Source organism: Balaenoptera ricei, chromosome 18, assembly GCF_028023285.1.
Source record: "Balaenoptera ricei isolate mBalRic1 chromosome 18, mBalRic1.hap2, whole genome shotgun sequence".
In the NCBI taxonomy this organism is placed as follows: Eukaryota; Metazoa; Chordata; class Mammalia; order Artiodactyla; family Balaenopteridae; genus Balaenoptera; species Balaenoptera ricei.
Window position 1 is genome coordinate 27,994,971 of NC_082656.1, and position 25,707 is coordinate 28,020,677.

Here is a 25,707-nt window from a genome sequence, read left to right on the forward strand (position 1 = left end):
CTTCTACGTATTAGGTCATTTCTTATGTATATTACATACATTTGTATATATTCTGTATATTCTAGTTTGTAATCCGTTTTTTAACATAAAAATAAAATCCATGTTTATTTTGCTCAGTACCTCCACAATCTGTAAGCTTTGCTTTCAATAAGTCTTTTATATTTTATTTAACCACTCCTATAATTAACTAATCCCATATTAGTGTATGTTTTAGGTTTCCTATCTTTTCACTTTTCTGGATAAATGTCGTATAACACAACTTTGGCCACAGCCTAATTCTCTTATAATAAATAGCTGTAAATATGTTGTTGAGTAAATGGTATGCATTTAAAATGTTAATATACATTGCTAAACATATAAATATACTATTAATTTTAAAATTCCTAACAGTAGTTTGTATCTCTTGCTTTCTCTCTCTCTCATTTAAATGACTATTAGACATTTAAGTTGGTCAATTCTTCAGATTGTTGCACACTACTATCAGTTATTAATTATTATTAGTTTTATTTTAATTTTTCTTATTTCCTTCTCATCCATATTCCCCAATCGTATTCCTATTCCTCTCCCTCACACAAACACCCTTTTGAATGTGTTTGATATATACCTTTAGATACATACATTATTCTAAAATATAATATGTTGCTTTGTCTCTGTATGTATTTTTGATTTACAGAAATGATGTCCTGCTTGAGAGCTCATTATTTTTCTTATCTATTACTCTCAGCAGTATACTCTATAAGATCTATTGGTACTTCTGAGAGTACATTGAGTTCGTGTTCTTAACACTGCATATTTCACATTTGCTTTAGTTCTCTAGTGATGAGAACTTAGGTTGTCTCCAACTCCCTCTACCAGAAAAAAATGATGCAATAAATGTGCAAATATATATTTTTTTCAGACTGATACTAGTGATAGGGGTGTTAGAGGTTCTAGGTATACTTAATTTTAATAATTACTTTCAAAATTCTCTCTATGATGGCTAATCATCTAAGTTACACTCTTTACTGCACACTATGCATTTTTCTCCATATATTTATCAAAGCTTGATGTTATCTGACTTTCTATCTTTTGCCAATCTGGTGTTCATAAATTCTTAACTTATTCCTTTTCTATTTACACTACTTTAATCCTTAGTGAGAATGAGCATTTCCTTATAAACATGTTAGTAATTTGAATTTCGGTTTCTCCTGTATCTTATGGCCCACGTGGCAGAGCACCTGGCTTGACAGCCTGGACCTGTTGTACAGTCTTCTCTTGTTCTGGGCCCCAATCAAAACTAGCATTCCTCAGGTCACTGGATAAATGGCCCACTGTAACACACCCAAGTGAGGGATATGTTGCCTCCAAAATCCAAAGATGCCAACTAGACATGGAGCCTCTTTTTTTGGTTATAGAAAGGGACAGATGTGACAACTTATCCTTCACTTTAGAAGAGGTGTCTTGAAATGCCCTCCACCGCAGGACCCCTGGACATTTTACTGAAGTGGAAGTCTACTGAGTTTTTGTGGAATTGATTTTTCAGTTTTTGACATGCAAATATCTTAACATTAAGTCTAGAGTAGTTGCTACTTCTTGCTCATTACATCTAATCAGCACAATCTCACCAATATGATAAACTAATGTCATGTCTTGGGAAATGGAAATTTGATCAAGGTCCCTAAAGACTAAATTATAATGTTAAGGCTGGAGATAGCCCTTGAGGTAGAACAGTGAGAGCAAACTGCTTCTTGTATTTTTTTACTACTGGGTATCAAGAAAGAAGCACTGGCTGCATACCAGGTACCAGGGGATGTGTTAATTTGCTGAAGCGATGAAATCACATCTGGAAGAGCAGCTGCAATTGGAGCCACCATTTGGTTAATTTTACAAAAATCCACTGTCACTCTTCAAAATCCATCTGTTTTCTGCACAGGATAAATAAGGCAAGTTGAATAGGGATACAGTGGGAATCAATACCTCTGCACCTCTCAAGTCCCTGATAGTGGCAGTAATCTCAGAAATACTTTCATAAATGTGACATGGCTTTTGGTTAACTAATTATCCTAATTAGAGGCAGTCCTAGTGGGTTTCCATTTGGCCTTTCCTACCTCACTCCACAGGTAAAGGAACCAGTGTGTGGATTCTTCCAATTAAACAATCTAGAACTGGAGAAATAACCACAGGATGGACTCAGGGACCCACTAGACCCAACGTAAGATGGACCTGAGCTAAAACACTATTGATCACCTGACCTTAATAAACCCCTACTCTGAGTAATAGACCACAATGACTTATAGATCTCCTGGAATTAGTGTCATTTCAGAGCCAATATTCAGTAATCCTCAAAAAATCTGAACATTTCCTTTTCCCCAGTCCTTAGTAAATCTGGTAAAAGGGCATATGTCCCTTTCAAGAAGCCTGGGAGAAAGATTGACAGTATGAATTTTGGTGATGTAGCTGGATTCTTTCTCAAGAGGAGTTAGCCTTTTCATTCAAGAAATTCTGGGTCTATAAATGGGTTCACATCTGAGAATTGATGGAGGGGACATAGTTCTCTGTTTTGGTGATTAAAGTTAGACTTTTGTCTAACTCAATCTAAAGCTCTGATTACATTTCATAAAGTCAGAATTTCATAGACTCCCTATCTCTTTCTCAACTATTCTGGTTACTGCTTTGACTCCACTGTCCATTATGGCAACCAGACTCACCTTGTCTCTGGTGACTGAGTTCTGCCCATTGTTTCCTGCCACTCTGGGATCCAGTTACCACCATTGTACGTAAGGATCTCTGTGCACTAGCAGCACTTTCCACTGTAATTTCTGGCCTACAGAGAAGAGATACCAAAGATCTCTTCAAAGATTCTGAGGCTCACCTCACAAATGATTTCTCAAAGTAATGTGAAAGGTGTGTTTTCTGGACACTCTTGAAGTGGGTGAGCAACTCTTCCATGATTAATGTACTTTAACATTCCAATATTCCTAAGCCTTTCAACACCTTCCTCTACAGTATATATCAGAGAAGTTCTTGCATTTTAGCTTCATGTAGTATAAACTATTTTTTGATCCATGTTTCAGGCAACCAACCAAACACACTGTTAGAGCTCTTTCTAACCCATCAACCTGAAAAATTGAATCCAGAACCTTTGCTTACTTGGCCCATATTAATAAATCCAGAGTGAACCAAGTATATATTCCTTTCACCATTTTCCTTCACTCTTTTTATCCTTTCCTACACATATTCCCCAGATTTCTGTCTATATCCATTGGCATGCAGTATACCTCCTTGTAGGAAACATGTTTTACTTCACCCTGTATGACCTGCTGGGACTTGAGTGTAGTTATAGGTCTAGAAGCTAAGAGAGATGTTGTGGATGGGTCCTGAGAAGAATCAGCAATGTCTTCAAAGGCAACCACTTCAAAATAGGTCATTAGTTTCTTCAGGCAAATCACGGTTAACCTCCTCAGAGTCTGTAGTGAAAGAAAGACTGCTTTTATTATCAAAGAAGACTCAACAGAATTTAGGGGTTCAATGTTCACAGATTCACCAGGATCTTGTCATTCCAATTTTCAAGATCCCATTCCTTCCTAATGAATGCCCTCTCTTTAACAGAAGATATCCTATTGAGATGGTCAAGAATTCAGTTTGTGTTATGATCTACCATTCACAGGATGTGACACTGTAATTGTTTTTAGAATATCAGTCCTATAGCCACAGGAAACAGGGTTTGTTTCAGGGCAGAATAGAAGCTTTCAGGTAATGTACTCAGGGCTTAAACTAGGAATTTGATGTGCTCATCCCTTCTTTCTCCCAGTTTCTCCACTGCAGTTAGGAACAACCAGCCACTCTCAGTATACTCCTTATTTTAAGCCAAATGTTCTAAAGTATGAAATACATAGTTACCTAGAGTCTTACCATATATATATATATATATATATATATATATATATATATATATATATGTATTTGTTAACAGATCCCAATGGTGATATTTTGTGCATCTCTAATGCTGCACCCCACCATGGGCTACCAATGTTCTCTTTATTAGTGGAAATAGAGTAATATGTACCTCTAATCAGATTAGAGAGCCAATTCCAGAAAACCAAGAATCTGCTAAGAAAACACATCCTTTAGAACCACTTGTAACAAATTATCACAGAGTAGTTTAAAATAAGAGAAATGTACTCCCTCCCAGTTCTGGGGGCCGGAATTGAAATCAAGGTATCAGTAGGACTGCAGTCTTTCACAGTTTATTGTTGCTTTTGTCTTTCCTTGACTCATGGCTGCATCTCTCTCTGCTCCATCTTCATATCACTATCTCCTTTGTGTAACTGTGTATACAATTTTCCTCTGCCTCTGTTTTACTTGTGATGGCATTTAGGGCCCACTTTCATAATCCAGGATAATCTCTTCCTTTCCAGATTCTTAACCACTATTTTTGCCACATAAGCTAATAGTCACTATTTTACCATATAAGGTAATACTTACGGGTCCAGAAATTAGGACATGACCTATATTTTGGGGGGAGGGGTCACCATGCAGCCCACTACACTCATTATAAGATCTTGTACCAGTCAATTTCACTCTGTCTTGTTTAAACCATGGCATTATCGTTTGCCTATGATAAGAAAAACTATTTTTACTATTTTTTTTTCCTGATGTTATGAATAATATCTCATTTTCTATTATATTTTAATTAACTATTGATGGTGCAGAAAAATACAGATGGTTTTATAAATTGATCTTTCATACAAGACATTTGCTAAATTTTTTCAGAGTTCTAGAAATGTCTCTTGATCCAATTGAGGTTTCTATATAGATAATCATAACATGTACAAATAATAGTACTTTGACTTTTGCCTACCAATTTTTGTAGCTGTTATATCTTATTTTTAAAAATAATTTTTCTGCCTGTAAATTCTAATCTTATGTTTATTAGTAGTGGCAATAAGAATCTTTATCTTGTTTCAGATCCTATGGGAAATATTTCCAATAATTTTTCATTAAGAATCATGTTTGTTAATCAAACATAAAAGTAGAGAGTACAATGGTACTTTCCAAGGGCTAGGAAGAAGGGAAGATGAGGAGATGTCAATGAAGGGATACAAAGTTTCATTTATACAAGGTAAAATTTCTGGAGATCTACTGAACAACAAACATAGGGTCTCTGGTTAAAAATACAATATTGTATACTTAAAAAATTGCTAAAGGGGTAGGTATAATGTTAAGTACCCTTACCACAAATGGAAAAAAAAAACCAAGAAATAACATTTGTTATTAATTTTTTAATTACACACTGGGCCAAGTTAAGAAAGTTTCTCTCTATTCCATATTTTCTTGTCTCAAGCATATTAATAACATTGTAGTAATTTTGTATATACCTTTCCTTTTTATTATGTGATTAGCACATCTCTTTGTGAGAGGTAAATTTAAAACTACAATAGTTTATTTGCTCTTTCCATCTTCAATATTTTAGTTTTTTTTTAATACTATCAGAGGCTATGTATATAAGGTGTATATATATTTAAAGCTGTTATAACTTTTAAATCTTTTTCATTTACAAGTATTTAAAGTATTACTACTTATGATAATTTAGCTTAAATTATATATAATTTAATATTAAAATTTCTTCTGTATTGAGTTATTTTGAGGTTTATGTTTGCCTGTTGTATTTGGCTTTAACAATGTAGTTTCAGAATTATGTATCCTTTTTAGTTCAGTGAATTTCTTACAGACAATATGTTGGATTTTTTCCCTTATGTAATATCTCTTCTGATTGATGGGGCTTCCTTATGTAATGGACTAAATGATGGCCCTCAAAATGACATGTCTACATCCAAATCCCCAGGACCTGTGAATATTACTGAAAAAAAAAAAATGTGATTAAGTTAGGGCTCTTGAAAAGAGAAATATATCTTGAATTATCCAGGTGAACCACAAGTGTGATCATATATATCTTAAGGGAAAGCCTGAGGAAGGTTTAGGACAAACACACAGAGTACAAGACATAAGACAAAGAGAGGCAATGTGACCATGGAGGTAGAGATTGGATTGATGCAACAACAATTCAAGGAATGCCTGGATCCACCAGAAGCTGGGAAAGGAAAGGAACAGAGCCTTTGGAAGGGGCACAGCCCTTCTGACACCTTGACATCAGACTTCAGGACTACAGAACTGTAGAGAGAATACATTTCTGTTGTTTTAAGCCCAAGTTGTAGTAATTTGTTACAGTAGTCCTAGGAAACTAATATACCCCATTTACACTTATTGTAAATACTCTTGTGTTAGCATTAATTTCTGCCATCTTATTGGATGATTTCTGATATAAAAATGTCTTTTGATTCTTAGTGTTCAATTGAATATGTCCATTTTCTTCCATGGGATTCAAATTTTAAAATCTTTAAAGTGTGTCTGCTCTCTCACATTTTAAATAGGAAAATTAGCACCTGGCTTGTCTTGCTCATAGATTCTTTGTTGTGAGGATTAAATTGTTTACCAGGCCTCAAGTCATTTGGCTCTACTTTGACATGGTTGCGTCTCCTAGTAAGTTTAAAAACTTAGATTGAGACCTTGGATAACACACACTTATGTATTAGATATAGAGATATTGAATATAGAAAGAAAGAAAGGACTTTTATTCTGAGGTTATTTTATATGAAAATTCAGTCATGAAATGTATAACTGAGATAAGTATGAATGCATATATATGTACAGTACTTGATTTGGTAAAGTAGATATAATAAAGACAGGTAAAGCATCAAACAGTATATACATAATAACCTAAGTAAACCAATATGAAATAAATGAAAATGATGAAGTATCCATTACAATTATTTACGGTATTTCACTGAAGAAAACGATTTGTTACAAACACAACAAGGAGCCATAAAGCTCAGTAACCAACATTGGATGGCAGCTTCATAAAATATTATTAAAATTATACTCTACCTACTACCACCAATATTAGAAATGGCTTTGCAGTAATTGCAGATCATGATGCAAGTAAATTATTAGGATATCTTTTCTAAATAAAATCATTTTATGACATTTGAATGAAGAATGAAGAAAAAAATAAAACCTACATGGTTTAATGGTTGGGAAGTGATGGAAAATTATTTTATTCTTGTTAGTTTTATTTCTTCTTAATTATATAGAACATAAATAATAAAAACTATGAAAAGTACATTTTATGTCACTATAAAATTTATGTGTTTCTTGGAATTTGAAATAATTAAACATATGTACAGTACATGTTTTATCTCTAAGTAGATGAAAGCTGCATGAAAATATGAGCTAAATAAATTGAAAACTGTTAAGTTTAAATTAAAAATGTTTAATATGTCATAAAGGGATGGGAACATATGCTCACAGTTATACTAGTCTGTGGAGTTAAGATGCTTAGAAAGATCTTAAAATGGCATACACTTAAACACAACTTGGTAAGCATTCATTGATTTTTTTTGTGTATGTGTAGAAGTCTCAAATTCATATATAAACATAAGTAAAACTAGCCAGAACAATATTGCTGGGAATCCATTTGCAGAAAGTACTATCATTCATATATATCTATAAATTTATATAAATGTATAATGAAATAAATAAATAAATATATATATGCTATATGTTCTTGGCAGATTTCAGTCTAAGCAATATGTAGCTCAACAGCCATGTATATATTATTAATATTCACTATTTTTTGAAAGTTTCTAACATTTACATCTTAATTAAAATGAGCCATGCACTGTTACATTTTTTACTTGTTAATATATTTAATATTTACAATAACCCTGTAAGGAATGCATTATCATCATCCACATTTTAAAAATGAGGAAACAGTGGCAGAAAGAAGTTAAATAACAGCCAAATTCACACAACTAGAAATTGTTCTAGCCCAAATTCAAACCTTGGCAATTTGGTTCTAGAACTGATACTCTTCATCATTTTGTGACATTGACTCTGCAGTTATAACAATTAGAGTCAGTTCTCCAGGAAAATTGTGATAGAAACTGTCAACAAAAAATTAACAAGTTGATCTAAGAAAGAAATGGAAAATTTTATTCAAGCCAAATTTGAGGATTATAACAAGGGCAGAGCATCTCAGAAAGTTCTGAGAATGAGAACTGTCTCGTCCTTTAGAAGTCAAGGCAGAGTTACATAAGTTTTTTGAGACAGAGGGCTATACGCCAAATGATGTATTATTGATAGTTTACATAATCCAGATCTAAGCATCATTGCAGTGAGTTATGTGACCGCTTACAAGATCAAGAAGGGATATTATCTTTTAAGGAGTTGTCTTGTTGATGCTAGGAAAATGTTGCTCTTTATGGTTGAGCAGATACTCCTGATGATGTGGGAGGTCTGGTTGATACATAATGCACATACACAATGCACAATGTGGGGGGAAGAGGAGGGCAAAGGGCAAAGCAAAATTTTTATGTTTAGATTTTTCTTGTCTTGCCATAAAATATTAATTTTATTTCACAAGACAAAATTTGCCCTCTACACTCTCTGTGTTTCTATCATACTCCTCTGTTCCCATAACTCTAAGTAGCACTGAAGTTGTTACCCTTTCTAATTACTCGCAGGATGACAAATAATAAGATGATATATCACATATTGCTACCTTTATATTTTAACAATCATACTAGAGATGTACCCACAGATTCAAAGAAATAGATCTGAAATTGTTACATTTTGAAATAACAGCAAGGCCCTAGTGATGATGAAGGTGAGGCTTTGGCAGGTGCATAGTTGTCAGCAGGAGATCCTATTTAATTCTCCTTAAACTGCACCAGAGATATTTAAATTTTTCATCTACTTATATTATTTAGCTAGCACAAAAAGTATAATATTCTTGCATACTTGTATTAATCAGCATTCTCCAGAGAAATAAAACCAGTAGTCTGGTCCAAGGACAGGAGGAGATGGAGGGCACAGCTCAGCAGGCAGGCAGACAGGGGTAAATCCTCCCTTCCTCTTTTTTTTGTTCTATTCAGGCCCTCAATGCTTTGGATGATGTTACCCACATTGGGGAGGGCAATCTACTTTACTGAGACCACCAATTTAAATGGTAATCCAATCTAGAAATACCTAGATATAACGTTCAATCTGGGTACCCTGTTACCCAGTCACATTGACACATAAATTTAACTATCACAACATTTCATAGGTCATTTAAATGTATAATTGAATTAGACTTCCCAGCGTTTGGGGAAAAAATAAATTGTATTTAACCATTATCTAAAATGACACCACGCTTGAAGTGGAGCTGTACTGGGATATTACTTGAAATGACCAAATGCCATTTTGCAATTGTCCATAAAATGGTATTTCTTAAGATTTCTGTCCAAATTCAGCATTGGGATGTGCCACCCTCACCCTTGAGATTTGTTGTGTTCTAAGGAAGACAGAGTAGCCATCACACAGAAAGACTTTTCAAATGAGGCTCATGTACCCTGAAAGCAAAACAGTTGCCGTGTGGACAACTGAAGGCTTGTGACCTTTGCTACTGGAGAAAAATGTCTGTTGACACTTGGGCTCATTATTTCACACACACAGCCAGCTGGATTAAAGTATCCTAGAATAGAAATATCAGTTTCCAACAGATTTTCTTTCTCTTGCAAGGATGTGCTATTTCTCTTTCTCTGAGAGCCATTTTTGAAATTTTGTATAATAAATTTCAGAGCCACAATGTAACTTGTGGAATAGGAATGGAAAATCCACTTTCCATTCCTATCACATTTTTATCACATCAAATCACATTTTTTCCATAAGTTCCAAATCAGGCCTTAATGAGGAAAATCAGCACTCCCATAAAAATGATTTGCTTTCACTTATTCTAAAATCAAAAATCTGTATAAAAATACTGTGGCTCTCTTTTTTTTCAAATGTATATGTATATATGTATGTTTTACATATACACTTTATCTTATTTTCTATTAACTCTCATTGTTTTTGAGGTATGTTTGAATCTCTTCTCCAAAATATTTTACTCCTTCTCATTTATTTACAAACTACATACTTGAATTGCTGCCCAAATGAATATTATAAATTCATTCATGTATGAGTGCTAGGGCTTCTTTTCACTGTAGATCTCAAAACACTTTCTGAACTATTTAAAGGAATACATTTTATCCTGGATTATACAAAGGGAAACTGTAAGTCACATTTAAGAACTGATGATAAAGAATCACACAGCTTGATAGTAGAGATCCCTCTAATTTTCTTTGGCATGCACATTGAAAAAAAATTGGCAAAAGTCATGTATCAAAAAAAAAAAAAAGTTCTAGTGTGTGGTGGTGTTTCCAAAATAGCAGCAGCTTGAACAGAGATATCCAACTCTTTTGTTCCAAGATTGGTGTTGAAATACCAAAAGAAAATTTCCCAGCCAACAGAAAAATCTCATTACAGCCACAGAAATAGAAGAAAAGCTTCACCTCACAGCCCAAAATTTGTAGGCTAGAAATGGAAACAATTAAAAAAACAAACAGATTTAAAAAAAAAAAAACCAAACCAAAAAACACCCAGAGAGAACCCATGTCTCCTCTCACAAGTGCGAGGGAGGAATCATGGAAAATGGGGTGAGAAAACAGACTGTTGGACGACTCTGCTATCACCATTTTTCTTAGTAGAATTCTACACACACTGTTGACTTATAAGAAAGCCCAGGGAAATGATCTAGGTACAAAGGAAATAGAACTCTTGTAATCTCAGTATTCAGAAACAGTTATTTTGGAGGCCTAAATCTTGTGTGATGACTATATTGTTCAGGAAGCTGGCAGAGTTTGTTCAGAGCTATTCTTTGATGTAGTGGACCTGGCTGTATTAGCTAAATCAGGAAGGAACCTGGATGTAGCCAGAAGTGAAGAAGCTTGGACAAAGGGTGGCAGAATATCTATTTTGTTGTTCTGTCACTTTACCAAGCAGAAATAAAAATTTTTGTACTGTCTGGAAAGCTCATGACCCTTAGCCATTCCACTCAATGTTTAATTTACAACAAATAAACCATTCAGATTAAAGCCTGTGTCTACATTTCTGAGAACAACCAGGTAGAAAGCGGGAAAATAAGAGGAAAATACAGTCACCATGTTTATGAGTAAGAATCAGTCCTGGAATGTGTGTTCTTTGTTTGAATATGGTTAAGTAGGAAACATAAGTAAAAGGAAAATGGAACCAGTGAATCCATGAGAGTATAGTGTCAAGGAAGCTAAGGAAAGAGAATGTTTCAAGGAGAAAACTTCTCTTGGAAAAAAGTTGTCAACTGATTCAGTTGCTAGGAAGAATATGAGAACTGAAAACAGTTTCTGCATTTAAGATATTCAGATCCTTGGTGAATTTATTTATTCATGGAGTGATGGGAGCAGAAGCTAGGTTAGGGAAAGCTGAATAGTTACTGGGCGGTGTGTGGTAGGTTCAGTAATGCCTCCCACCAAAGATGTCCAGAGATGAGAGATTCCTACCAGGTGGAAATTTACTATCTTATTAAAGGGGAATATCTCACAATGTATATGTAAGTTGAATCATCACATTGTACAATTTAAATATCTTACAATTTTATGTGTCAATTACACTTCAAAAAGCTGAAAAAAAGAGGAATATCCATTGGGCAAGCAGAAATATGTATGTGTATAAATGCCTGAGTGTGTAAATGCATGTTTATATATATGGAAATATATACCTATATAAAAATCTACATATGTTTTAAGTAGAACAATTATTTCCTTAAATGTGTTTTAGTAAAAAAAAAATTTTTCACCTCCACTTTAGAATAACAACCAAATAAGAATATAAGTAATTTGTTCAGTTACATAGTCATAAAAGTGAAATTACAGCTACCAAACCCCTCTTCTACTTACTTCTCATAGCATGTCTCTCAATTAGTGGAAAATCCACCATATGCTTATATCCTTCATTTGAGATTAATTCCTATTGTGTCAACTTTATACAAATAAATTTAATTTTAAATTTACAGACCATATGTTGAGTTAAACTTGAAATCTCCTAGGAGGTCTACAATAAGATAAATATTCAAATCAGTGAAGTAAATTTTCACATCATAACCCCTGCTTCTCCTCATTGCATATCCAACCATTTTTAACCCAGCTGCAGTGCATAAAACAGACATTATATCATCCTAGGCCTAGCCAATCATATTGCTCTAATTAATACAGAAAACCTAACGTGAATTGTACCACTGCTAGAAGCGTTACTCCACCAAAAGTTTCTCAAAGTACTTGATTAAGATTCTGTGGTACAGACCACAATTTAAAATGAAATGCTAAAATAAAGTCACATCCTGAAGAGGTTGAGCTTTCACCATCATTTGAGTTATCATCATTCTTTGAGACAGCAAAGCAAAAGAAGGAATTATCTTGCATGAATGAGCAGACTTCTTCCCTTTCAGAAACTATATTGGTGACCTCAGTTTGCCTACCTTTGGCATTAAAATGAGCTGAGTGCTTTCTTGTGGGAAGGAGCTGGGAAAATAATAAGGAAAAAGCAAGAGAGAGTTGGGGTAGAAAGGAGCAGGGATGGAAGTAAAGAAAAAAAACCCTTTTTAAGGTTTGTTCCAGGAAATCTTAAAATGATCTGATACCTATTTCTGATGAAAATAACGTATTTCCTTGAATATAGAAACCATGGCAGTTGTCAAGAGAACACACTTATATGTTATATTGTTTTTGAAAGAGTATAAAAAGTATCTGCATAAGGACTTCCACAGCAAGTCCAAGCTGCAGATAAACTGACCTGCTACTTGAGTTGTGTAGCACTGGAAGTTCCTGGGAGATGTGGAGGTTGTAGGAGCCTCTGACAAGCCTCAATGCAGTAATCATAACACAGATGCCTGGGCTTAGGAATAAGGCTATTTCTTCTTCAGGAAACACTATTGTACATTTGAAAAGCAGCTCCATGCTGGATCTTGGACCCCAACAGAGACTAAACTCTTGACCATGAGCCATTTCGTGATGATGGGATCCTAACAGCCTATCATGATCCAGGTATTATCTGATCTTACAAACTAGAAAACATATAAACAAAAACAAGGATAAGACCCCCACCTATTTTTTTTTTTTTTTTTGGCTAAAAGGATAATCTATGTTTTTAATTACTTGTTTCCCTTCACGATGGCTGTTTCCCCCATTTCTGTCATATAAAAATGTATCCTGATGGTGGCTAGTGTTTTATTTTAAATTTTCTGTAGGACTGTGGCTACATTGACACCATGCAGTGACAATATGGTAACTGATAGACAAAGAAAAGTGTATTCTGAAGGGCACAAGGGGAGAACTGTGCTAGATATTCTTATTTTCCATCCCAGATCCACTCCTCTCTGCTGTCCACTACTTTCTTTGCTCCTAGATGTTGGCCTCTATCAGATTCAAATGAATCCCCTTGTCTTCTAACTGAATGGGTTCAGAACTCAGCTGTAACTACACTCTCTGGGTTCAGAGCTGTGTTGGTCACAGCTTTGCTTCTGGAGTGTTCCAGCAATCCATGTCATTTCCCTTAACCCTGATGACACATGTGTGAAAGCCCCTTCCCTAAACTTTCTTTAATTACCTTTTGAGAGTACCATCTGTTTTCTGATGGTCTCTAACAGAAACAGCTGTTTTGATGAAGCTGTAACAAAATGGCTGGTTAAAAAAATTGTAAAGAAACTGTTCTTATGAATTATATCTGATATAAACTGCACATTCTTAAACTTCATGGTATCTCCAAGCCTTGTCCTATTCCTTATACTCTGCTTTCTCTCAAACCCTTGACCTGCAACTATCCACACTATATGCAATCAGAGATTCCCATCACATCCTTGGTCTCAGTGGTGCTGACAAACTTGTACTTAAGGGAGTCTCGGGAATGGTGTAATGATGTTTATTAGATGCATGACAAGGCAACTTGAAAAAAAGAAAGTAGGCCTCTCATCTTCTGATATGACCCACACTCTGTCTGTGGAGTGTATTTCTCTCTAAATAAATTCACTACTTACCTAAAAAAAAAAAAAAGAAAGAAAGAAAAGCAAAGAAAAGCAGGTAAGAACATTTTTTTTTTACTTCTAAACAGAATAATTCCAAAGCCAGTTGTGCCTGTGCCAAAACAGCAAATTTCAAATGATTGTACATAGAAGTATTTCAGTATATTAATATTCAGGAGCATGAACTGATAGGCTAATTGCTATAATGTATACTATACAATCAACAAAAGGAAATTTCCAGCCTTTAATTACACAAGATAAGTTTCTCAAGAAGAGTAGAATTATGAGAAGGTCTAGTATAATGAGCATACGTTTCCTTCACAGATTCTCTGCTGGGGCACAAATCCACCATAGTATTGTAAGTGCCTTTATTTACTTTTCAATGTTTATTTGATCCTGACCACTTGAAAATTCATAAGCATTCAATCAAGTATATGCAAGGAAAAAAGAAGTTTAGAATAAGTGAGTAAACACTGAGCATGTGAACTTTTATAAAGCTGAAGATATATGTTGAATTTAGATCAACTCTATTTTTGTAATAAAAGTTTATTTGCTAGCATCTTTAAAAGCAAATGCAAGCAAACACCAATTTTTTGTATTTATTATTCAATTTCCCAACCTTTACCTTTCACGTGAATTTATCACTTTTGTTTCTGAGGAGTGTGAGCTACAGAAACATGGCATAATTTTGTACTTTTAAAACTGACCACTGACTGCTTGGATGAATTTTAGGGCTTCATGATATAGGGGAACTTTTGCACCAGAGCTCCAAGTCCCAACCTGACTCTTCTTGCTTCAAATACTTTTTCTTTTACTAAACAATTCCAGTTTTGAGGCATAGAGCAATAACATCATAATAAGCATAACTACTTTCTTGGAATCTTTGAGTATCCAGTATTTGAGGCAATTTTTTTTCCATACATGCCATTAAAATCAATTCATGTTTCTGTGTATAGTTGAAATTTGACCTTGAATTTCACTCTAAATAAGATTGAAATGAAAAGTTGATCTCCTTCCACCATTTTAAACTTAATCTTTTTAATGCTGTCTTTGATCTCCTTTTGATCTTATTTTTTTAGAGTTCTGCATTTGTAAACCATTTTCCTCAGTGTTTGATTTGACATTTTTATAAACCTAAAAAATAAATAAATAAATGCTACAATAGAGAAAAAAATTGCCAGTAACTTAACTTGTTCTCCTCAATGTTGTCATGTTGTTCCTCCATCAATCCGAACTCACCCTCTTGTGATCTCTCTGTCTCTCTCTCTTTCTCTCTCTCTTTGACTTGCATATTCATACCTCCTCTGTCACTTCAGTAAATTTTCACATGTATAAGGATCGAGTAAAAATGTTATAGTGATTGAATCTCTTGGAAAAAATAAGAAATGTATTTCAGATATCTAGATTACACTCCCTACCCCCCCCCCCAACAGTGTTCTATTTGAGTAAAATTTAGAGTGAATTACTAAATATTCCCCAAACATGCATAAAATAGGTTGAATAAGAACTATTCCAAACTGATTCTTTTCCTTTTTTCACAATGATTTGAATTTGAAGACTAGTTCTATAGAAATAATTGGTAACTTTTCTTAGGATTCATGCCCACATTTTGAGAAATTTTTACCTGTGATTAATGTTTTTGTAAATGTTGACTAATCTGATAGATGTTCTTTAATACAATTACATGTTTATACACACAATTATATCCATAGCTATGTTAATTATAACAAAAATGTATACATAATAATGTATGAATTTAATACAGATAATTAATTGAATTACTAATTAAACACATCACTTTATCTCTTGGAATTTCACAAATAAAATTTATTTTTATGATTGAATTTTTATTCACATATAAGTTAACAAGCAGTGTGGCTTTTAACAACTGATAATTCTCTTAACTCATAAGAACCTTGTCTTCCTTATTTATCAAAAGGAAATAAGGATTCTTACCCCATGGATTTCTTGTTGAATTTAAATACAGGATTTATGTAGTCAATTTTTGCAAAAGGCCTTGTACAAGTTAACCACACTTTAAGCAGTGGTGGTAGACATGGTGGAAGCTGCAGGGAGCAGCATTTGTTGTACTTTCTTCCTTTTGTCTTTCCAGCAGTTCCCGAAGTTCATTTAGAACTGAAGAGATAGGCCTTTCCCATTGCTGCCCTGACAAATTACCACAAACTTACTGGCTTAAGACCACTCAACTCTGTTATTTTAGAGCTCTGGATATTAGAAGCCCAAACTGGGTCTTACTGGACTAAAATCAAGGTGTTGTCAGGACGGTGGTCCTTTTGGATGTTTTAAGGGAGAATCTGTTTCCTTGCCTTTTCCAGCTACTAGAGGCTGCCTATATTCCTTGGCTCATGGTCCCTTTTCTGTCATCAAACTCAACAGACCTGTGTCTCTCTGTGCCTTTCTCACACACTCATATGTTCCTCTGACTCACTTTTCTGCTTCCCTCTTCCACTTTTAATGACCCTGTGACTACATGGAGTCCACTTAATTCAAAATAATTTTCTGATCTCCAGATCTTTAACTCACTCACATCTGCAATCGCTTAGCCACGTAGAACAGTACCAGTATGTTTGAAGTCAAGTATGTAGTTCTAAAACAACCAATTTTCCTCTCACACAGCCCTAGTACTAGTTATAATGTTAAACTTAGTAGTGCAAACATTCTTTTGATTTTCTTTCTAGTGTACACATGCATATCCAAAAAGCTTTATTTTATGTTTTTTCTTACTTATTAAATTTCTAGGTAACTTTGTTTTTGAATAGCATGATTTTCAAGATTACTCATATTGGTGAATAGAGTTCTATTTCCTTCATTTCATGTTTGCATTATATTCGTTGAATGAACACATTGCAATTTATCTCTTCTAATATTGAAGATCGTTTAGGATTTTCTTATTCCCTTGCTATTAACAGTACAATTTAAAGCATGCTTATACAGATTTGCTGGTGTTCATGAGTGAGTTTCTCTAGAGAAGATGCCTGGTATCAGAATTTGTCTAATGCTAGGGTGAGAGTCCCATTGCTTAACATTCTTGCCAAAATTTGGTGTTGTCAGACATTTTAACTTCTGAAAATGTATTGTATATTAATTTAAATCTCACTGGGGTTTTAATTTGCATTTCAGTTTTATGTAATGACAGTGCATACCTTTTTGCATGTTGAGACAATTTGGATTTTTTTTTCTGTGAAATGTCAGTCTCCTATTTTGCCTGTTATGCCTATTTTGCTTATTTATTCTAAGATTTTATTAATAAACTCTGGATACTAAACTTTTTTTGGTTACATGCATTGTAAAAAGGTGTTACTAGTTTGAAATGTGTCTTTTTATATTCTTCCCTTACACAAGGTCATGAAGTCATTCAAATGTATTTTCTTGTATGTTAAACTTTAGCTTTTAATATTTAAACTTTTGCTTATCACTCAAACCTTACAAAGACAGGATAGACACTACAAAATATCTCTCTAACCATACTGCCAGAGGAACCTTAGTGCTTGCCTATTTGTGTGTTCACTTCGCCTCTGGGCATGGGTCTCTAGGAAAGATGGGTTTGCTCTATTGGGAGGCATGGAGCTCTGCCTTGGACTAAATGATGCTTGCAGTGTGACTCTTTTCTACTTCTGTGATCATTTTTTTTTATTTTAATTATTATTTATTTATTTTTGGCTGCATTGGGTCTTCATTGCTGCACTCAGGCTTTCTCTAGTTGCAGCGAGCGGGGGTTACTCTTTGTTGCAGTGTGCGGGCTTCTCATTGTGGTGGCTTCTCTTGTTGTGGAGCATGGACTCTAGGCGAGTGGGCTTCAGTAGTTGTGGCACGCAGGTTCAGTGTTGTGGCTCCTGGGTTCTAGACCGCAGGCTCAGTAGTTGTGGTGAATGGACTTAGTTGCTCCACGGCGTGTGGCATATTCCCAGACCCGGGCTCGAACCTGTGTCCCCTGCATTGGCAGGTGGATTCTTAACTACTGTGCCACCAGGGAAGTCCTCCTATGCTCTATTGAAGTGATGGGTACTCGGCTGGGTTGCAAATAAATCAGTTTTTGTTGTTAAAAATTTTTTTTGGTGGGACATGATAAAATGATGATCCCTGATTGGTAGCGAATCTAGATATTTTATGTTCTTTTTTATACGTTTGTGTGCAGGACATCTTGCAATAAGTGTGTTGAGTGGGCGAGGTGACCTGGATGAGTAACAGGTACTTCAGAGAATCTGTCAAAGAGCCATCAGCACACAAGTTAGAATGCCCTGTGAATAATTGAGTTTACTAAGGCAAATCTGAAAGGAGGCTGAAAAGAGGCAATCAAGGAGGGGGTAAGAGAAGAACCGAAAGAGCTTAACATTGAGAAAGCTCAGGGAATTTTGGTTTCAAGGAGGAGGTTATGGTTTACAATATAAAATACTCCCTAGAGAATAGATAAATGAGTACTAAGTATTTATTGGATATAGCAACAAAAATTTAGCAACAGTCTTGCTGAGAGCTTTGTTCACTGGATGAGTAAAGGATGAAATTGGATATTGCCATGGTGTGAACAATAAATGGGAAAAAGATGAAACAGATAAAGGGAAAGGATTTTTATTTTTATTTTTTCATGAAGCTTGGCAATGCTAGGTAATGGAGAGGAAAACAAAACTGGAGAAGGCTTGACGTATAAGAACAAATGGGAGAGACATGAGGATTTTTCAAAAATTCAAGAAGAAAAAGAAAGTATAGGAAAGAATGGGATAAGCTTTAATAATTGGAGTGAAATTCCTGATGTAGCATTCATGGGATCCAGAGAACAAGGGGAAGAGTTAGCCTTAGTCACAATGAGAAATTTACTATCATAATGAGAAAAGGAAGTTAGTTACAGTATAACATCACTTTTATAAATGGGGTGTCAGGAATTTGAAAAAGTTCTTAACTGAGTGTGTCTATATTTCTGAGAAGTAGGAGACAAGATTTTCTGCTGAGAATGAGTAGGAAGGTAATAGAGTAGGACAGGTAGGGAGATAAGAAATGGTTTGATTAGATATTATGGAAAATGGAGGAAAACCTTAGAACAGAGAATTGGTGAGCAAGGTAAATGGCCCTATTGAGTTCAGGAACCTTAACTTATAGAGGCAATTTTCTGAGGATTTTGCGATTTTTTCCAGTTGGATTCAACTGCCCAGGTAAAGGAACAAAGAAATCAGTCTGCTGGGTTGCTTCAGCTTTGGGTTTGCTAAGTAGGTTCAAAAATAGAAATTGAAAATGTTCACAAAGACGTGGTTGAAGAAATTGATCAAGGGCTATAGGCTTAAAAGGAAGAGAGTGAACCTGAGGCAGAAATATGACCTTATATACAATTGATTGTATGTCACAGGACTGAATACAAGTTAGCCTGATGAAATAAAAATATTATTTTTTTTTGCATGCACTCACCCATTCTGGTCTACTTCTAGGAAGCACAAGAAGATTAGGAAGTACTAAAGATACAGATATAAATTTTCTGTCAATCTGTTGGCTTTGCTTAAGCATGCTCTTTCTAACATCCTTTTAATGGTAGAGTATTTTGTCCATATTTAGAAAAAGTGTCATAAGATATTTTCTAAACTATTAGTGCCTTTTTCTTGGACCACTAATCAATGCTATATTGTCCTTAGGTCTTCCATCTGCACGTTTCTTGTGTGACATTTTTAATTTGGGGTTTTCAAGTTCATATAACCAAGGATACATATTAGAGGATAATGCAATTTTAGGAAATCATTTACCCCTTTGATTCACAGAATCATATAGCTGTAAATCAGATTAATGTCACTTTGGACATTTCTTTGTGAGATCGAATATATTTTAGCTATTTATTCTTGTTCAGTGTATATTCTCGCTTTTCTCTAAACCCCTTCCCTTGCCAAATTTTAGCTGTTTAAGGAAATGATTCAGAACTCACTGGAAGACACAGGTGAGTGTTGAAGGCTTCACATAAGATCATTAAGTTGGTTTGCAGGGCGCTAAGACAGGACTTAGCTCATGGCACTGCTGAGAAACTTTGAATGCAGGAGCAAAAGAGTTTACCAGCACTGGCCTTCAAGTTCATTAATGTTTCCTAGGACCATGCCCTTTCTGTTGCACATCAAACATCTTCAGGTTGTGATCCATCCTTCCTACTATTGTCATCTTATTGTGTATGAGCTGAAATGATTCTGATTTTATGTTCATGCTCTTGCACAGATTCCACTTCACTAGTATAAACAGAGAAGCCTAATGAAAACTATATAATTCTCTGAGGTTGAAAATTTCCTCCTGTTCTCATTTTGTATCTCCATCTTTCCAACAGATTATGAAATATTCAGTATTTTTATCCGAAGACACATTGCTCTTAACATATTTGGCACAGAAGGTTATCTTTAAAATCCCCTCTAAATCTCCTAAATTAATCTTCTGTGTACTGAGCGCTTGCCAGCTTGGATAGTTATAGGATTAGACATTTTTAAATGATTTTTGACTCTGAAGGTTGTTTGCATGCTGTTACCAAATCTGGCTTTGTTTCAGCTTCAGCATCTTCCGTTTCATAAAGGATTTGCTGTAAACTTACTAAATGTTTTCATCTAATTTTATAATTATCATACCTAGGAAGTACCTTTATTAGAGCTTGGCACTTTCCTGCATATAAAGCCACGGCCCCTGTAATTGACTTTAACCAAGTGAGTACTAATCCACAATATTTCTTTGGTGCTGGGCTTGCCAGCAGGGGAGGCTCTTTACTATACCTCTTTTTCTCTGATAAAACAAATAAAAGTTTATTTATTCTACATATCAAATTAGATGTCATAATAAGACAAAGTTAATTCAACACTCATATGTTGTAACTGGTTATAATAATATTAGTAAATGGGGAATTAAAACCGATCAGAGAGAAAATGTTAAGAAATAAACACTAAGCCTAATGACAGTAACACACTGCAAAATTTGCACATCATCCTTCAAAGACACTCAGGATGATGGATGCATGTGCCTCATTCATCTTGCTTTATTTCCTAAACTAAATAAAATGATGTATTCCACTTTTTGAGATAAATTTTATTTCAGGTAATTTGGGTATCTTTATTTCATCGTTTCTAACAAACAAGGTCTGGATCCTATTGTAACATAAAAGAATTAGTCATCAGAAGGCAAGTGCTCTCAGAATCTATCTGTATAGCATTTTCTCAATAAACATTGAATAAATTTAAATGAACATATATATGTATTATGGTAAACCAAGAAAAACCATTTAGCTACTCAAAAAAGAACTAAAATTAAATTAAAACTAAGTAGAAATTGAGAATGCACATTAAAATTTTGTTATTTGAGTATTTTATTTCTTGTATACCTAAAAGAGATATTTAATAATATTCCCAACTCTTTTACCAGAGCAGATGCTACATCAGAGAAAAGATGTCTCTTTCACATTTCCATTCAACTTAGAGGGCCTAATTTCCCTCAATTTCCCTTCAGCAAGTTTTCCATTACCCTTAGTTTTTAAGCTTGATTTTTAAACTATGGCTACTTAGCTCTCCTTCTTAAAAGAAGTACCTGCAATTGAAACTACTATGCATTGAGCAGTGAAATAAAAGTTTCAAATATAATAAAAAAAAATAATGTCTTACCTTCAAGTAGGGTATCCCCAAATGGATGAGACAGATAAGAAAACTGGCAATTGCAACACAATATATGATTTGTGTAGTGGGGTAAATAATGTGATGCTATGAAAGCATAAGACACAGATTTTTAAGCCAAGGTTGTAGGGATCAGGAAAAGGTTATCGAAGAGACTAAGTCTTTGCTGAATTCTGCAGAAGGAGGCCAGGTGAGTGGGGGCCAATTCTGACAGATAAAACATGTAAAAAATCTAAAGGCAAAAAAGATTAGGAAAATGTTGTGTCCAACTGGGTAGTTAGCAGAGAGATGTGCCTCTTATTGAGATGGGAATCATTCCACTGCAGCATAAAAAAATGTGAACATCTATTAAAAATATTTCAGCTTGACAGCATTTAGAATGTGGGAATCATGGAGTCTCAAATCCCATGATGCTATACCTGAAGTAGAAAAAAGAATAGTGGAAAAGGTATACTTGTTTCCAACTTATCTGTTTAAATGAATAACATACATGTGTGTTACTACTCTCCAGCACACCAATATCCTCTCTCCTTTATGGGATAGGCATCTCCATCTTACATGCATTTTGCTCACGCTATGTCTTTCCAATGTCTACCTAGAAAACTAGAATTACTTCTCTCAGAAAATGCATGTTCAATGTTCTTCTTAGACTACTTATGTCTACTTCTAACTCATCCATTAATGAACTTTTCACTCTCACAGACAAGAACTTGTTTTCTTTCTCTCTCTTTCTGTTTCTTTCCTGCCAAGTGGGAAAGGACATGAATTATAGATGTACTGCAGCTACATAGGCATTAAGCTAGGCACTGATAATATAGAGTAGAAAATTATGAAAAACCTTAGTCTTAGATGGTCACTTTCAGTCATGAAGTAAGAAGTGAGGCGTATATCCAGATTACTGAAGAGGTTTAAAAATTTTTCCTGCTTGGAGCTCTAGGACTGGGAACATCTGTTAAGGAAATGGGGCTGGCATTTGAAAAATATTCTCCAAGCTATGTTAATTTATACTTTTTAAATTAAACCCCTTCCACACTTTGAGATTCACTGCTTCTGAGCTGCAGAGTTTTGTAGAACTATGTTCAAAGGGTCATAAACTTAGATGGTAAATAATAGGGAGAAACGACAATTCAGAGTAAACATTTAATGGTAATAATCTAACATTTATTTTTGGGTCAAAGCAAAGTAGGATGTGGTTAGAGGTCTGTGAAGAAAGAGGTAACATAGATAGCTGTTTTAGGTGTGATGTAAAATGCAGTAAGAGAATGGGGATACTGAAATTTTGAAAAGTTATTTGACAAAGATGGACCTCACCCATGGAAAAAGCTGTCAATTCAAGAACTGTAAACTATCATAACATGTATATGAAAACAAAGTGAAATGAATTTGAATTCCAGAAAAAAATTAATTTGAATGTCAGTTCTTTATTTATATGCTGTGTGACCATCGGCAAGTCATATTACTACTCTGAGTCTGCTTTCAAATATTTTAAATATATTAGATATAAATGTACTTCACTTCAGAAATAAACCCATGCACCTATGATCAATTAATCTATGACAAAGGAGGCAAGAATACACGATGGAGAAAAATCAGTCTCTTCAAAAAGTGGTGCTGGGAAAACTGGGCCGCTACATGTAAAAAAATGAAATTAGAACATTTTCTCACACCATATACAAAAATAAACTCTCAAAGTGGATTAAAGACATAAATGTAAGACTGGATACTATAAAACTCTTTGAGAAAAACATAGGCAGAACAGTCTTTTACATAAATTGCAGCAATATCTTTTTGGGTCCATCTCCTAGAGTAATGGAAATAAAAACAAAAATTAACACATGGGACCTAATTAAACTTAAAAGGTTTTGCACAGTAAAGGATACCATAAATAAAATGAAAAGACAGTCTACAGAATGGGAGAAAATGTTTGCAAATGATATGACCAACAATGGATTAATTTCCAAAATATACAAAGAGCTCAATCTGGATATACACCTCATGTTAAAAGAAAACTAAAAAAACCAAACAACCCAATCAAAAAATGGGCAGAAGATCTAAATAGACATTTCTCAAAAGAAGACATACAGATGGCCCAAAGGAACATGAAAAAATGCTCAACATCGTTAACTATTAGAGAAATGCAAATTAAAACTACAATGAGGTATCACCTTACTTGCCATCATCAAAAAGTCTACAAATAATAGATGCTGGAGAGGCTGTGGAGAAGAAGGAACCCTCCTACACTGTTGGTGGGAATATAAATTGGTGCAACCACTATGGAGAACAATACGGAGATTCCTTAAAGAACTAAAAATAGAGTTACCATGTGATCCTGCAATCCCACTCCTGGGCATATATCTGGATAAAATCATAATTCAAAAAATACATGCACTCTGTGTTCATTGCAGCCTTATTTACAATAGCCAAGACATGGAAGCAACCTAAATTCCATTGACAAATGAATGGATAAAGAAGTTGTGGTACATATATACAATGGAATATTACTCACCCATAAAAAGAACAAAATAATGCCATTTGCAGCAACATGGATGGACCTGGAGATTATCATACTAAGTGATGTAAATCAGACAGAGAAAGAAAAATATCATATGATATTGTTTATATGCAGAATCTAAAAAAAAAAAATGATAAAAATGAACTTATTTACAAAACAGAAACAGACTCACAGACTTAGAGAATGAAGTTATAGTTACCAAAGGGGAAGGTGGAGGAGAAGGTTAAATTAGGAGGATATGATTAACATACACATAGTACTATATATAAAATAGATAACCAACAAGCACAGGGAACTATATTCAATATTTTATAATAATCTATAAAGGAAAAGAATCTGAAAGAGAATATATATATATATATATATATATATATATATATATATAATCTATATAATCTATAAAATATAATTGAATCACTGTGCTGTACACCTGAAACTAATGACATTGTAAATCAACTATACTTCAATAAAAAATGTACCACATTTTATTTGATTAATACTAAAATCAGTTCATGGATGTTCAAGAAATGGGAGTTTTTATTATTATTTTATTTTCAGTATCATATAAAAATAGGACCATGCTAAGAACTATGGACATTACAAAACATATAAAGGTTATGAATTGTTTTGCACAACTTAAAATCTCCTTGTGGAGACTCAATGCAGATAAAACTTCTAATCCTATTTAAAAAATATGTTCAAGTATGTGACACTATAAAGATGCCTGTAGTAGTACCTAGGTCTTACCTCGAACATTCGTTTTCTCTATAAACTACAGGAATCTGAAAAGGGGACATTTTCCCTTTTCCAAACAGGAGAAAATTGGAGTTTAGAGACATGAGGTATTTTGCATTTGGTCACATAACTATGAACTTGGGACTCTAGGATTTGAACTAGAGACCATCTGCTTTCACAGCCTACCCCTTTCTACTATAACATATGCCCCAAATAATTGTTTGTGGTTTTTTTTTTTTTTTTTTTTTAACATCTTTATTGGAGTATACTTGCTTTACAATGGTGTATTAATTTCTGCTTTATAACAAAGTGAATCAGCTATACATATACATATATCCCCATATCTCCTCCCTCTTGCGTCTCCCTCCCCCCCTCCCTATCCCACCCCTCTAGGTGGTCACAAAACACCGAGATGAGCTCCCTGTGCTATGTGGCTGCTTCTCACTAGCTAACTATTTTACATTTGGTATTGTATATATATATCAATGCTACAATCTCACTTTGTCCCAGCTTACCCTTCCCCCTCCCCGTGTCCTCAAGTCCATTCTTTACATCTGCATCATTATTCCTATCCTGTCCCTAGGTTCTTCAAACCATTTTTTCTTAGATTCCATATATATGTGTTAGCATACAATATTTGTATTTCTCTTTCTGACTTACTTCACTCTGTATGACAGACTCTAGGTCCATCCACCTCACTACAAATAACTCAATTTCGTTTATTTTTATGGCTCAGTAATATTCCATTGTATATATGTGCCACATCTTCTTTATCCATTCATCTGTCAATGGACCCTTAGGTTGCTTCCATGTCTTGGCTATTGTAAATAGAGCTGCAATGAATATTGTGGTACATGACTCTTTTTGAATTATGGTTTTCTCAG